This window comes from Gorilla gorilla, chromosome 21, assembly GCF_029281585.2.
Source record: "Gorilla gorilla gorilla isolate KB3781 chromosome 21, NHGRI_mGorGor1-v2.1_pri, whole genome shotgun sequence".
NCBI lineage: Eukaryota > Metazoa > Chordata > Mammalia > Primates > Hominidae > Gorilla > Gorilla gorilla.
Genome location: NC_073245.2, coordinates 62,621,687 through 62,633,799, shown reverse-complemented (window position 1 = coordinate 62,633,799; position 12,113 = coordinate 62,621,687).

Below are 12,113 nucleotides of genomic sequence, written 5' to 3'. Positions count from 1 at the left end.
GGGCCTGGGACCTGCCTTACCTGTAGGCCCTTGTGGCACCTCCTGTTCTGACTGTGGACTCTGCTCTGTTTCTGCAGCTTCCCCACCGGGTGGGGCCTTGCAGCCCCCAACTGGGTGCTTTTGGGGACACTGCCAGGCCAGACAAGTGTTGCTGCCCCCCAGGCACCGGGACCAAGCCCAGGGTTCTTATGTGTAATCAGCACCCTGAAAATGTGTGTGGAACTCAACTGGGGCCTGCCTCAGTTTCTCCACCTTGTATTTCCGGCCTCTGCCATTCACTCTGATTTGCCATATGTCACAACCAGCACTCTGTGAGTTGCAGGGGATGCTGCAATGACCACCATATATGGTCCCTGTCCTTAGGGAGCTCACAGTCTGGCTGGGCAGAGATAACTCCATGATTGGCACTGTGGGGGTGAGTGTGGCAGGGACCATCAGTGTCCACCAACATCCATCAGCTTTTTTCTCATACTGAGAGAATTTTGGAGCATTAGTGGGAAACATGCTAACATAATCAGCAGATAGTGATTCTATTTCCCGGCCTCCTTTGCCAGTGATTCTATTTCCCGGCCTCCTTTGCAGTTAGGCATGGTCATATGACTAAGCTCCAGCCAATGAGATTGAGTAGAAGTGATAGGTACCGCTTTTGAGTCATGCCCTTAAGAGGAATGACCCTTTCTCTCTCCCCACTGCCTGGAACGTAGATGTGACGGAGAAGCTATAGCAGCTGTTTTGGACTTGACTGGAAGCTATGGATTGAGGATGACAACAGCTAGATAGAAGGAACCCAGATTTCCAGAATGAGCTTACAGAACTAAACCTTCCCCAAAAGAGGCAAATTTTAAAGCCTTGACAATGAGAATGAAGATTTTTTGAGACAAAGTTTCCGGGAGAGACATAGCATATAGGCAGATCCAGGGGCAGCAGAGAACATGGAGACTTCGAGGCACCTAAAGAAGTAGAGGGTGGCTGGACCGTAAAGGACAATGGGGCAGGTGAGATGGGGCTGGAGAGGTGGCAGAATCCACTTTGAGGAGCCTGAAAGAGCCAGGTTAAGCCCTTTAGACTTTGTCCTGTGGGTAAAGGGGAGCCATGGAAGGCTTATGGCAGGAGAGGGAGTGATTAGATTTGCTTCTTAGAGTGATCTCTCTGGCCACAGGGCAGGGGATGAATTTATTCATTTATGGGATTCAGGAATAAAACTGAGGCCCTACTATGTGTCAGGCACTGAAGGTTATCAGTGAACAAAACAGACCCAATTCCCACCCTCATGGAGCTGCAACCTGATGGGGTGAGACATGAGTGAAATAATCACACAGATAAATAAGAAGTGTGATCAGGGCAATGGAGAGATGTATGTCAGGATGTGAGGTTTGTAATGAGGGATTCAACTTGGGGGGATCAGAAGAGCTTTCCTGAGCAAGGTGACAGGTAGACAGGAGCGGGAAGAGTTCCGTTCAGAGGGAACAGCATAGGCTGTTGATGCCCAGACAGCAGCAGGGAGAGCGGGGGCTTGGTTGGTGTCCAGGTGGAAGATGGTGGCAGAGCTGGAGAGACGTGGGCACAGATGGGGAAGGAAAGCAGGGACTCTTGAGGACCAGCCAGCTTCTGGCTTGAGCAAGGTGGGTACCAACAGAGGAGGCCAGTGGGGAGGAAATATGATGAGTTCAAATATAGTGTGTTGGATTTGAGGTTCCCATAAGCCAATCAAGTGGAGATGCTGAGTGGGGCTTTGCATACAGGGGTCTGGCACCCAGAGGGACTCCCTGGCCAATCGCAGTTGTGATCCTCCCACCTGGAGCACTGTGTGGACTCCCAGTCTTGAGCTTGCCAAATGCCAGCCTTTGGGGGCACCTCATGAGTGCCAGGAGTTGTGCTTATGGTAGACACAGCACAGGTTGCCCACCCATGACTCCTTCGCTGACGGGATTCGGTTTTGTTGGTTATGCATCCACCCAGGAGCTCAGGGACGGTGGCTATTCCTCGCTCCAGCTTCAGAGTGAGTTATAGGTCCAAGCCAACTGCGGTCATTCTCATTCTTCCATCAGTGACTGGTTTGGAATTATAGATGTAACGCCATCTTGGCCAATAAGAAGTCTGCAGATCTGCAGGGGGGAAATTTGGGAACAATTTTCTCCATCATGAAAGGAGACACAGGGGAAAAAATGCCCTCCTCCTCTTTGCTTGATTTTATCATGTCCCAGTGTGATGCCTGGAGCCACAGCAGCTGTCTTGAAACCATGAGGAGACATGTCCATAAATTGCTGAGAATGGCATAGCAGGAAGATGAAAAGAATGTGAATCACTGGTTACATCTTTATGCCTCCAAATGAAACAACCGTGTTAAATAAAATTATAAGTCCTCTAGCTTTTTCTTTCCTCCTTTAGTCAAGTGTTCTGCTCCTTGCGGCTGAAGACATTCTGACTGAGAAAGTGTTCTTATGCACTATCTCACTTAATCCTCTCGTAAACCTCTGAGGTTGATATTACTATTATAGCCATTTTACAATAAAGAAACGGAGGCTTTCGGCAGTAAACGACTTTTCCAAGGTCACAAGGACAGTGAGTTACAGAGCTGGGATTGGAGTCAAGGCTCAAGGGTTGATCTGAGAGTGCAACTGAGCTATACCACAATTTCCTTTTAAAAGTCTTTCCCCTAACACGTTTTTAGTAGGGAACCATAACCCTGTTCTTATTTTTCTCTGGAAAACTGTGATTATGGTTGGTGGGAAATTTAGAGTGGGCTGCGTTTCTTTGTACACAGTTAATGGCTTTGATTATATGTTTCTGGCTTCTTTATTCTGAGAAAGGCTGCCATTGGCTGTGCAATATAATCAAATCATTTCTTATGTAAACAGCCGTCTGGCACAGAGCCAGGGCAGTTCCATCAGCAGGAAGGTGAAAATGAAACTGTGTTGCCAGCCCCGGAAAGCAATCTGCTATTCAGCAGGAAAAGATCAAGGGTTAATGACATGGAGTTGGGCAAAGGCTCTTGCTGTGGCTCTGAGCATTATCAGGAGGCGGGGAACAAAGAATGGTTGTTAAATGGGTTTGTTACAGAAGTTATTTCCTAATGTAATTCATGCAATGCTTGCCAAACACCAGGCATATCCTTAGAAAGCAGAAGGGAACAAAAGGAAGGAAGGAAGGAAGGAAGGGAGGGAGGGAGGGAGGGAGGGGAAGGAGGGAGGGAGGGAGACTTTTATAGTCAATTATAAGACTCTTAGAAAGAATTACTATCTTTAATATACAAAGAGTTCTTGCAAAACAATAAGAAGAGGCAAACACTGTATTAAAAACCCACTATTCTGGCAGGCGAGGCAGCTCATGCCTATAATCCCAGCACTTTGGGAGGCCGAGGTGGAAGGATTGCTTGATCCCAGGAGTTTAAGACCAGCCTGGGTAACACAGAAAGATCTCATCTCTACAAAAAATAAGGAAAATTAGACAGGTGTGGTGGCATATGCCTGTAGTCCCAGCTGCTTGGGAGGCTGATGTAGGAGAATCGTTTGAGTCTGGGAGGTGGAGGCTGCAGTGAGCTGAGATTGTGCCACTGCACTCCAGCCTGGGAGACAAAGGGAGACACCGCCTCAGAAAAAAAGAAAAAAAAGTATGAAGACAAGTTCCACCCCACCAGTTATCAATGATTAGCTACAATGATATGTCATTTTCTGCCTATCAGATTAGAAAAGACAAAAAAGATTGGCAACTCTCAGTGTTGCAGAGTATGGGATAATGGGGATTCTCATACTGTCCCGAACGGACTCTACAAGGGTCTCTGGGAGTAGAATGGCAACAAGCACCATGCTGTTCACTGGGCAGAAATTTTAAAGCAACCTGGAAATTTAACTTGGGGGCATTTATTGTAATAGGCCAAGTTGTCTCTACGGGGAAGGTCGTTCATTGCAGCATTGTTTATAATAGTGAAAAATTGGGGGAAAAAATTCTGAAATGCCAAACTACAGAAGATTCATTAAGCAAACAATAGTCCTCATATAATGAAATGCTGTATTAAAAATTTATGAAATTGTATTAAATAAATATAAAACATTGTGTTAAGCTGTATTAAAAATACTCATTAAAATGGCAATATAGAGGGCCGGGTGTGGTGGCTGACACTTGTAATCCCAGCACTTTGGAAGGCCAAGGTGGGTGGATCACAAGGGCAGGAGTTTGAGACCAGCCTGATGAACATGGCGAAACCCCATCTCTACTAAAAATTCAAAAATTAGCCGGGCATGGTGACGGGCGCCTGTAATCCCAGCTACTCAGGAGGCTGAGGCAGGAGAATGGCTTGAACCTGGGAGGCGGAGGCTGCAGTGAGCCGAGATCATGCCACTACACTCCAGCCTGGGTACCAGAGTGAGACTCTGTCTCAAAAAACAAACAAACAAAAACAGCAATACAGAGAGACAGCCATGACATTGTAGAGAAAAGCATTTTCATGTGCATAATCTCATTTGTATTAAGTTGTGTGTGCAATGGGCATATATTAAAAAGAGTATTCTAAATGATGTTTGCCAAAATGTCGGCAGTGTTTATTTCTGGACAGTAGGATTTGGGGTAATTTTTACATGCCTTTAAATCAGGGTTTCTCAACCTTGACACTATTGACATTTTGGGTCAGATAATTTTCATTGCGGGGGACTGTCCTGAGCGCTGTGGGATGTCTAGTGGCATCCCTGGCCTCTCCCCACTAGATGCCAGGAGCTAACCCCTACCCCCTATCCTAACAACCAAAAATGTATCCAGATATTGCCACATGTCTCCTGGGGGACAAAACCACCCTTGGTTGAGAACTACTATTTTAAATGCTTTTCTGCATTATTTAAATATTTTAACAACAAGCATGTATTGTTATCATAATCAGAAAAACAAACACATTTTTAAAAAAATTCAGTAAAGTCATCTGTGGCTCTGTGAACTGACTTTGGATTTGGTCAGCAAAATTCAGTCAGAGAGTACAGAAATCTGTTATCTTCTTATGTTTGACAGAAGGTTCTGGTGAACTATCTGGACATTTAGCAAAGTTTTCCCTGGGTTGGTTTTTGCTCAAAAAACAGCTTCTTTTTTTGCTATGGATTTGAATATAATTAAACTCCTAGAGTGGATGCTTTGACGGTCTTGCCCACTTTCTCTTCTCTTGGTAACTACTCGTATTTTGAGGGGATTGCCACACTTCTCTCGTGTGGTCCCCCTTTTTGGGGAGCTGATTGCCTTCCTGACACCAAATCTAAGCTAATTTTCTAAATCTCACCTTCGGCTGCAGCCACTGGTTCAAGGGCGGACACATAACTAGGTTAGTTTGAGTCTAGAGAAGAATCAATGCCAGGGGCCTCTGGAGTGCATTCCAAGTAGCCACTAGAAGAGATCTTCATCTGGACAGAACGAGACCTGGAACTGTCATGCTTGTTTTAACGCCGTGAAGAAAACCAGCCAGAGGAAACAAACAAACAAACAAACAAATAAAAACAACACATGGAAGCAGAACTGGGTAAATTGCAGAGGAAAAGAGTTGAAGCTCTGATCAAAGCAAGCCTGAAGCTCACCCTTCTACTAGGCTTTTCATTAATACAAGCCAGTAAGTGCCTTTTATGCTTTAAATCAGTGTGAGCTGAGTTTCTATTCCTTGCAGCCCAAAGCTAACTTGTACAACCTCCTTCGATAAGAGGAACCTCTCCCAGAGTCCTGCATTCGTGTCGTTTTAGCAAATATGTATTGGACACTTACTGGACACCAGGCCCACTGTCTGATCCCGGGGGGACGAAGATGATGAAGACACAATCCTGGCCTTTGAGGAACGTGCTGCCTGGTTGGGGAAGATGAGGGTATGGGATGTGTGCCATGATGGCAGGGACACAGAGATACAGTCGGCTTGGGGTTGCAGAGAAGAAATCCTTGACTGAGCCCATCTGAAGGGAGAGTAGGGGAGGGAGAAGGGCGTCTGCCAGCCTGGATGCTTGAGAGATTGCTCTAGGGCAGGGCAGGTACCATGTGCAGAAAGAAAAGAGCTGCGAGATGGGGAGCATGACCCCAGAGGCCTCCGGGGTACCCCACATAAAGGGGGCTCAGGCAGGGCTGGGTCCCCAGAGAGAACCCCTGCAGCTTCAGAGCATGAGCCCCCCTCCACCTGCCCCTGCTTGGTGCAGTCCAGCTGCTGGCAGAGAAGGTGGGGGTTGGGGAGGGACCCCTTGTCAAAGCCCAGCTTTTTCATTCCAAGGATGGAAAGACCAAGATATCAGCAAAGATGGCACTTTATCACCAATATTCTTTCAACAGCATTCATTCCACACAAGCTCCTACGGCAGAGGGCAAAAGTCAACCCAGGCTTAGGGATTGGTGGGAGACAGATAATCACCTATAACCCTGAAAAATATAAAGCTTTGATCATGCTCTAGGGGTTTCTAACAGACGTTCCAGGGAAGTCAGGGAAGGATTCTTGGAGGAAGAAGCACTTAAGCCAAGAGCTAAAGGGAAAGGAGTTCCCTTGGCAAATCCGGGAGGGAAGGGGTTTCAGATGGAGGGAACAGCCTGTGTAAAGGCCCTGTGGCAGAAAGGAACATATATGAGCAAGGGCTTTGCATTCACACCCTGCTTTTCATGGGTCCTGACCACAAGCCTGTAAGGTAGGTCTTCTTATCACCATTTTAGAAATGAAGACATTGAGACTTAGAGAAGCAGTGACCTCCCCAGAGACACACAGCCAGGAAGCAGCAGAAATGGGAATTGAACCTGCGTTCTTCATCATACCCTGGTATGTCCCTGGTGGGGGTCAACCAGCAGCTTTCTGACTGCTGGGATACTTCTCTTTGAGAACACAACAGTTCTTTTTTTTTTTCATTATTGTACTTTAAGTTTTAGGGTACATGTGCACAACGTGCAGGTTAGTTACATATGTATACATGTGCCATGTTGGTGTGCTGCACCCAGTAACTCGTCATTTAACATTAGGTATATCTCCAAATGCTATCCCTCCCCCCTCCCCCCACCTCACAACAGGCCCCGGTGTGTGATGTTCCCCTTCCTGCGTCCATGTGTTCTCACTGTTCAATTCCCACCTATGAGTGAGAACATGCGGTGTTTGGTTTTTTGTCCTTGCGACAGTTTGCTGAGAATGATGGTTTCCAGCTTCATCCATGTCCCTAGAAATACCATTTGACCCAGCAATCCCATTACTGGGTATATACCCAAAGGATTATAAATCATGCTGCTATAAAGACACATGCACACATGTGTTTATTGTGGCACTATTCACAATAGCAAAGACTTGGAACCAACCCAAATGTCCAACAATGACAGACTGGATTAAGAAAATGTGGCACATATACACCATGGAATACTATGCAGCCATAAAAAATGATGAGTTCGTGTCCTTTGTAGAGAACACAACAGTTCTAAAAGTGTGGTCCGAAGATCCCTAGGGGTCCCCAAGACCCATTCAGGGGGTTCGTAGGATTATTTGCCCTGTTTACTCTCATTCTCACATGAGTGTAAAGAGTTTGAAAAGTTCATTGATAGATGTTTAGATTCCACATTGCATCTGAATTCAAGACATTACCACTGATTAGTTTTTGTGTAGCATTAAAGACTATTCATGGCTGGGTGTAGTGGCTCATGCCTGTAATCCCAGCACTCTGGGAGGCCAAGGCAGGCAAATCACCTGACGTCGGGAGTTAGAGACCAGCCTGGCCAACATGGTGAAATTCCATTTCTACTAAAACTACCAAAATTAGCCGGGCATGACAGCAGATGTCTGTAATCCCAGCTACTCGAGAGGCTGAGGCAGGAGAATCACTTGAACCCAGGAGCCGGAGGCTGCAGTGAGCCGAGATTACGCCACTGCACTCCAGCCTGGGCGACAGAGTGAGACTCCGTCTCAATATACATGTATTTCACAATGTGACAATATCCTCCCTTTTTCCAACTATGTGCCTTTGGAAGCCAGGTTTTCTCAGGTACTTCATCCTAAACAAAGTCTCACAGCAGATCCACTGCAGAAGCAAGCGTGAGGACTCGCTGTCCCCCAGAGGCCAGCTGTTACAGAGAGATGCAGAAATATCCACAATCCAACAAATGCCACTTTTCTCATTAAATTTGTCCATTTAAAAATGCATAGGTATTTATTATAAAAATGTTATGTTCATGTAATGGATTCATTATTACATTTGAGTGAATAAATAAATATGTTATACATTTCTTAGTTTTCATTTCTAACATGAGTATCGACTGATAGAATCCACACAAGCAAGAGCTCCTTGGGGTTCTCAGCAGTTTTTTAAAATGTAAAGGGATCCCGAGGGCCACTGTCTGGGGAGGCTGCAGAACTGGCCTCTCTTCCCTGCCCTGTACCCACCTAGGCCCCTACTCTCTTCCTTTCTCTCTTCCGCCCTTCCCCGCTGTAAGTCTGTTCTCAGCGCCTGTCTTCCCTGCCCTGCACCCTGCTTGGCCCCTGCTCTCTTCCTTTCTCCCTTCCGCCCTTCCCCACTGTAAGTCTGTACTCAGTGCCTCTGGGAAGGGCTGGGACACCAAGTACGGGGATCCCAGGAGGCTTCCTGGCTTTTGAGTTTCAAAAGTTGAGAAGAGCAGGAAGAACTCACGTCTTGCTGAGAGCAAGGTTCCCCCACCCAGAACCAGAGCCAGGGTCGCAGGATAGGTACAGAGACGGGGTGTCAGGGGTGGCCCCCAGCCTGGGGCTGAGCCCAGTGAGGCCCAGAACCTCAGGTAGAAGCAGCTTTTCCAGGATTCTGGAAAGGCAGCCTCCAACCAGCCCTTGAAGTAGCCAGGAAGCAGCCAAATGACCCCCAGGACCAGGGGCAATGGAGAAGAGGCAGGCACAGAACCACACAGGGCCTCAGGTGGGGGCCAGCCTGTGTCAGGCAATGCCTGGTGGGAAGACGACATCCAACACCAGTGCCTCTGTCCTCATTCCTATCCCCAACACCTTGGCCTCATGAAAGGCCAGGGGACCCAGAGCCTTCCCAGGAAAAGTGGAGTGGGGTGGTGGCGCGGGTGGGAATCACCATCAGATGAAGCCTCCTCCAGCCTGGCATAACCAAGACACAAGATGGAAAATCAGTTCCATTTGTGAAAACACGAAGAAACTCTACAGTGCCAGTGTGTGAACCGGGACCCATACCCACCCCGTGTGGAAAATCCCCACTTGTGTGGGATGTAGCCTCCATGACAGATCTCTTTCTTTGGACATCAGAGAGGTTGAGTTACTTGCGTAAGGCAGCTCAGCAGGAAGGGGCAGAGCTGGGATTTGCCCCAAGGCCCTGGCTCCAGCCCTCATGCCCTTGACCCCAGGCTGCTGAGGGAGGGTGTTCATCCCCCAGGCCTGGCCAGAGTGTGAGGCTCAGAACCCCAGGCTGGGCCTGGGGGCACAGCCCCTGGGATTGGAGGATTGGACCCCAGTGTCCCTCAGGTGAGCAGAGGCCAGTCAGCCGTGCAGGGCGTGGTGGAGCTGGGTCTCTTGCCCAGGCTGTGCACCAGGTGCCCCCTCACCTGCTGAGTACCCCAGGAGGGGTGGGTGAGGGCCTCACCCTGCAGGACAGGTTCTTCAAGGTCCTCTGCCTGGGCGGTGGTTTCCTGTGCCTCTCACTCCTCCCGGAAGAGTAGACAAAGATGCCCCAGAAACAGGCCCAGAGAGGCCAAGAGATTAGCCAGAGGTCACACAGAAAGTCATGGGAGTGCCAAGACCATCCCTTACAGAGCCTTGGGGGAGGCAGAGCCCCTGAGGAGGGAGGCACAGAGCTGGGTCCCTGCACCTGCCCCCGCATAGAAGGCTCTTGGGGGACATGGGGGCAGGTCCTGGATGGGTTCCTGACTGAGGCGACACGGACGTTGTCCGTGATGCTCCCCTCTCACCTTCCACATCTACACCATCGTAACTGTCGGGTTTATGCCCTAAATATCTCCTATATCCAACCACATCTCCTCACCTCCCTGGCCAAGCCCTGGGCCAGGCTCCTCCCTCTCACCCATGGACTGTGGCCATCGCCCCTTCTCTGCTCTTCCTGCTTCCAGCCTCACCCACTCTCTTCTCCACATTCCTTCCTCTGCCTACGACCTTCTGTGACTCCCACTCACTCAAGAAAAAGCCCAGACTCCTATCTGTGGCCACAGGGCCCCTGGCCAGCTCTCCTGTCTCATCACCACTTCCAATATCTGCTCCTTTGACCTGCAGCTCCAGTGAAATGACCTTCAGTTTCTGTCCACCAGACATTTACACATTCTAGTCCCTCTATTTGCACTATTTTTTTATTTGTAATAATTGAGGTGAAATTCATGTGACATGCGATTAAACATTTTAAAGTGAACAACGCAGTGGCATTTAGGACATTCACTACGTTGGTTACCCCGTATCCTGGCACTATTTTTGCTGATCCTCCTTTTCATCCTTTCAGTCATCCAGACGTCACCTCCCCCAGGAAGCCCATCTTGACCCTCCCTTCTTCCCCATAGTTTGGATCAGATGCCTCTTTGGAGCTGCCAGGTCCCCTGTGGCTCCCCTACTGTGTTGTGTTGCCCGCTAGAGTGTGAGTGGGCTGAGGGCAGGAACCACGTCTGATTCTTTTCAGCACTCGTGGCACCCACACATGTGTGGACTTGGGGTGTGTTTGTGATGAATGAGGACAGAGGCAGAGACAGGTGGAGAGATGGTGAAATGTGAACTGAGCATCCCCTTCGTGCCAGGCCCTGTGCTCGGTGCTTGTGTGTGTCACGCGGTGGAGGACAGAGCAGACGTGGAGCCTGCCCTTGTGGAGCTGACATCCCCAGGGGCGGGGTGAGGGGTGGGCCAACATGCCCCCTGACAATTACAAGATGGCATCATCAGGTCTCCGATGCTGAGTATAAGGCATTGTGGGAGCAGCCAGAAGCCTCCTGACCTGCCTGGGCTGGGAAGGTTCCTCGCAGGTGGCATCTAAGGGTTGTGAAATACACAGAGGGCTGAGCAGGGTGGGTGCAGAGGGCTGGTGGGGAGTGTCCCCAAAAGAGAGCGCAGCAGGGACAAAAACCTGGCCCAGGGGGTCCCGACTGCGGTGATTTTGTTCTCCCCGGGAACATTTGGTGCTGTCTGGAGATGTTAGTTTTCACAACTGGGGAAGGTGCTGCTGGCATCCAGTGGACCAAGGCCTTGGACGCTGCTTAGTGTCCTTCAGAGCACAGGACAGCCCTGCAATGGAGAATGGTCCAGCCAGAGGCTGAGAAACCCTGGCACAAAGGCAGGCCTTTGGGGGCAGTAAAAGAAGCTCAGGAGAGGAGGCTGGAGGGGGCGCAGGCAGCCTCAGCCCCATCCAGGGCTTTGGATTTGGTGATGGGGTGTTCAGCCCAAGAGAGGACTTAGGCAGCAGAGGACCTGCTGAGATGCAGGGTTCAGGAAGCTTCCTCTGGCCACAGTGTGGACTAGGATGATACGGCTGTATGATCCAGTGGCAGAGAAGTCGAGGCAAAGGGCACAGAGTATGCAAAGGTCCTGAGGTGGAAACTGTCTGAGTAGGTTCTGGAGACAGAGGGGAGGCCGGCAAGTGCTGAGATTACTGGAAGACACCATGCAAGGCCGCGGAGGCTGCAACAAGACTTAGGGGGTTAGTCCAAGAGCAGTGGGGAGCCCTCAAAAGTGTTTCACCAGGGGAGGGGCACTGTCAGCCTTGAGTCCTAGCAGGCTCCCCCTAATCCTGTGTGGAGAATGGATCCTAGGGGTAAGGGCAGTGCAGGGAGATGAGGAAGAGGCGAGGCTGGGGCCAGGTCAGGCCAGGAGCTGGAGTGAGGTGTTGAGGGGGTGTGTCCACCAGGCCCAGCTCATGAGTTTGATGGGAATGATAGGCAGAGGACTGGAGAGTGGCTCAGAAGCTTCTAGCTGGCGAGGCAGCCTAGGCAAGGGGCTTTACAGGCATCTTTTTGCACCTCATGGCTCCTGGGGGGCCGAAGGCCCTGATATCTGTGCCGCCCACCCCTTCCTGGACAAGTCCAGCCTCTGCATAGATGTCTTCAACCCATGCACCTGCAGGAGGCAGCCCGGGTGCTTGCTGTTGGGATTTTCCCAGAGTTCCAACCCCAGGACACACTGCAACTCAAAGTGGAATCCAGCTGCTGGTGCTGCCTCTTAAAGA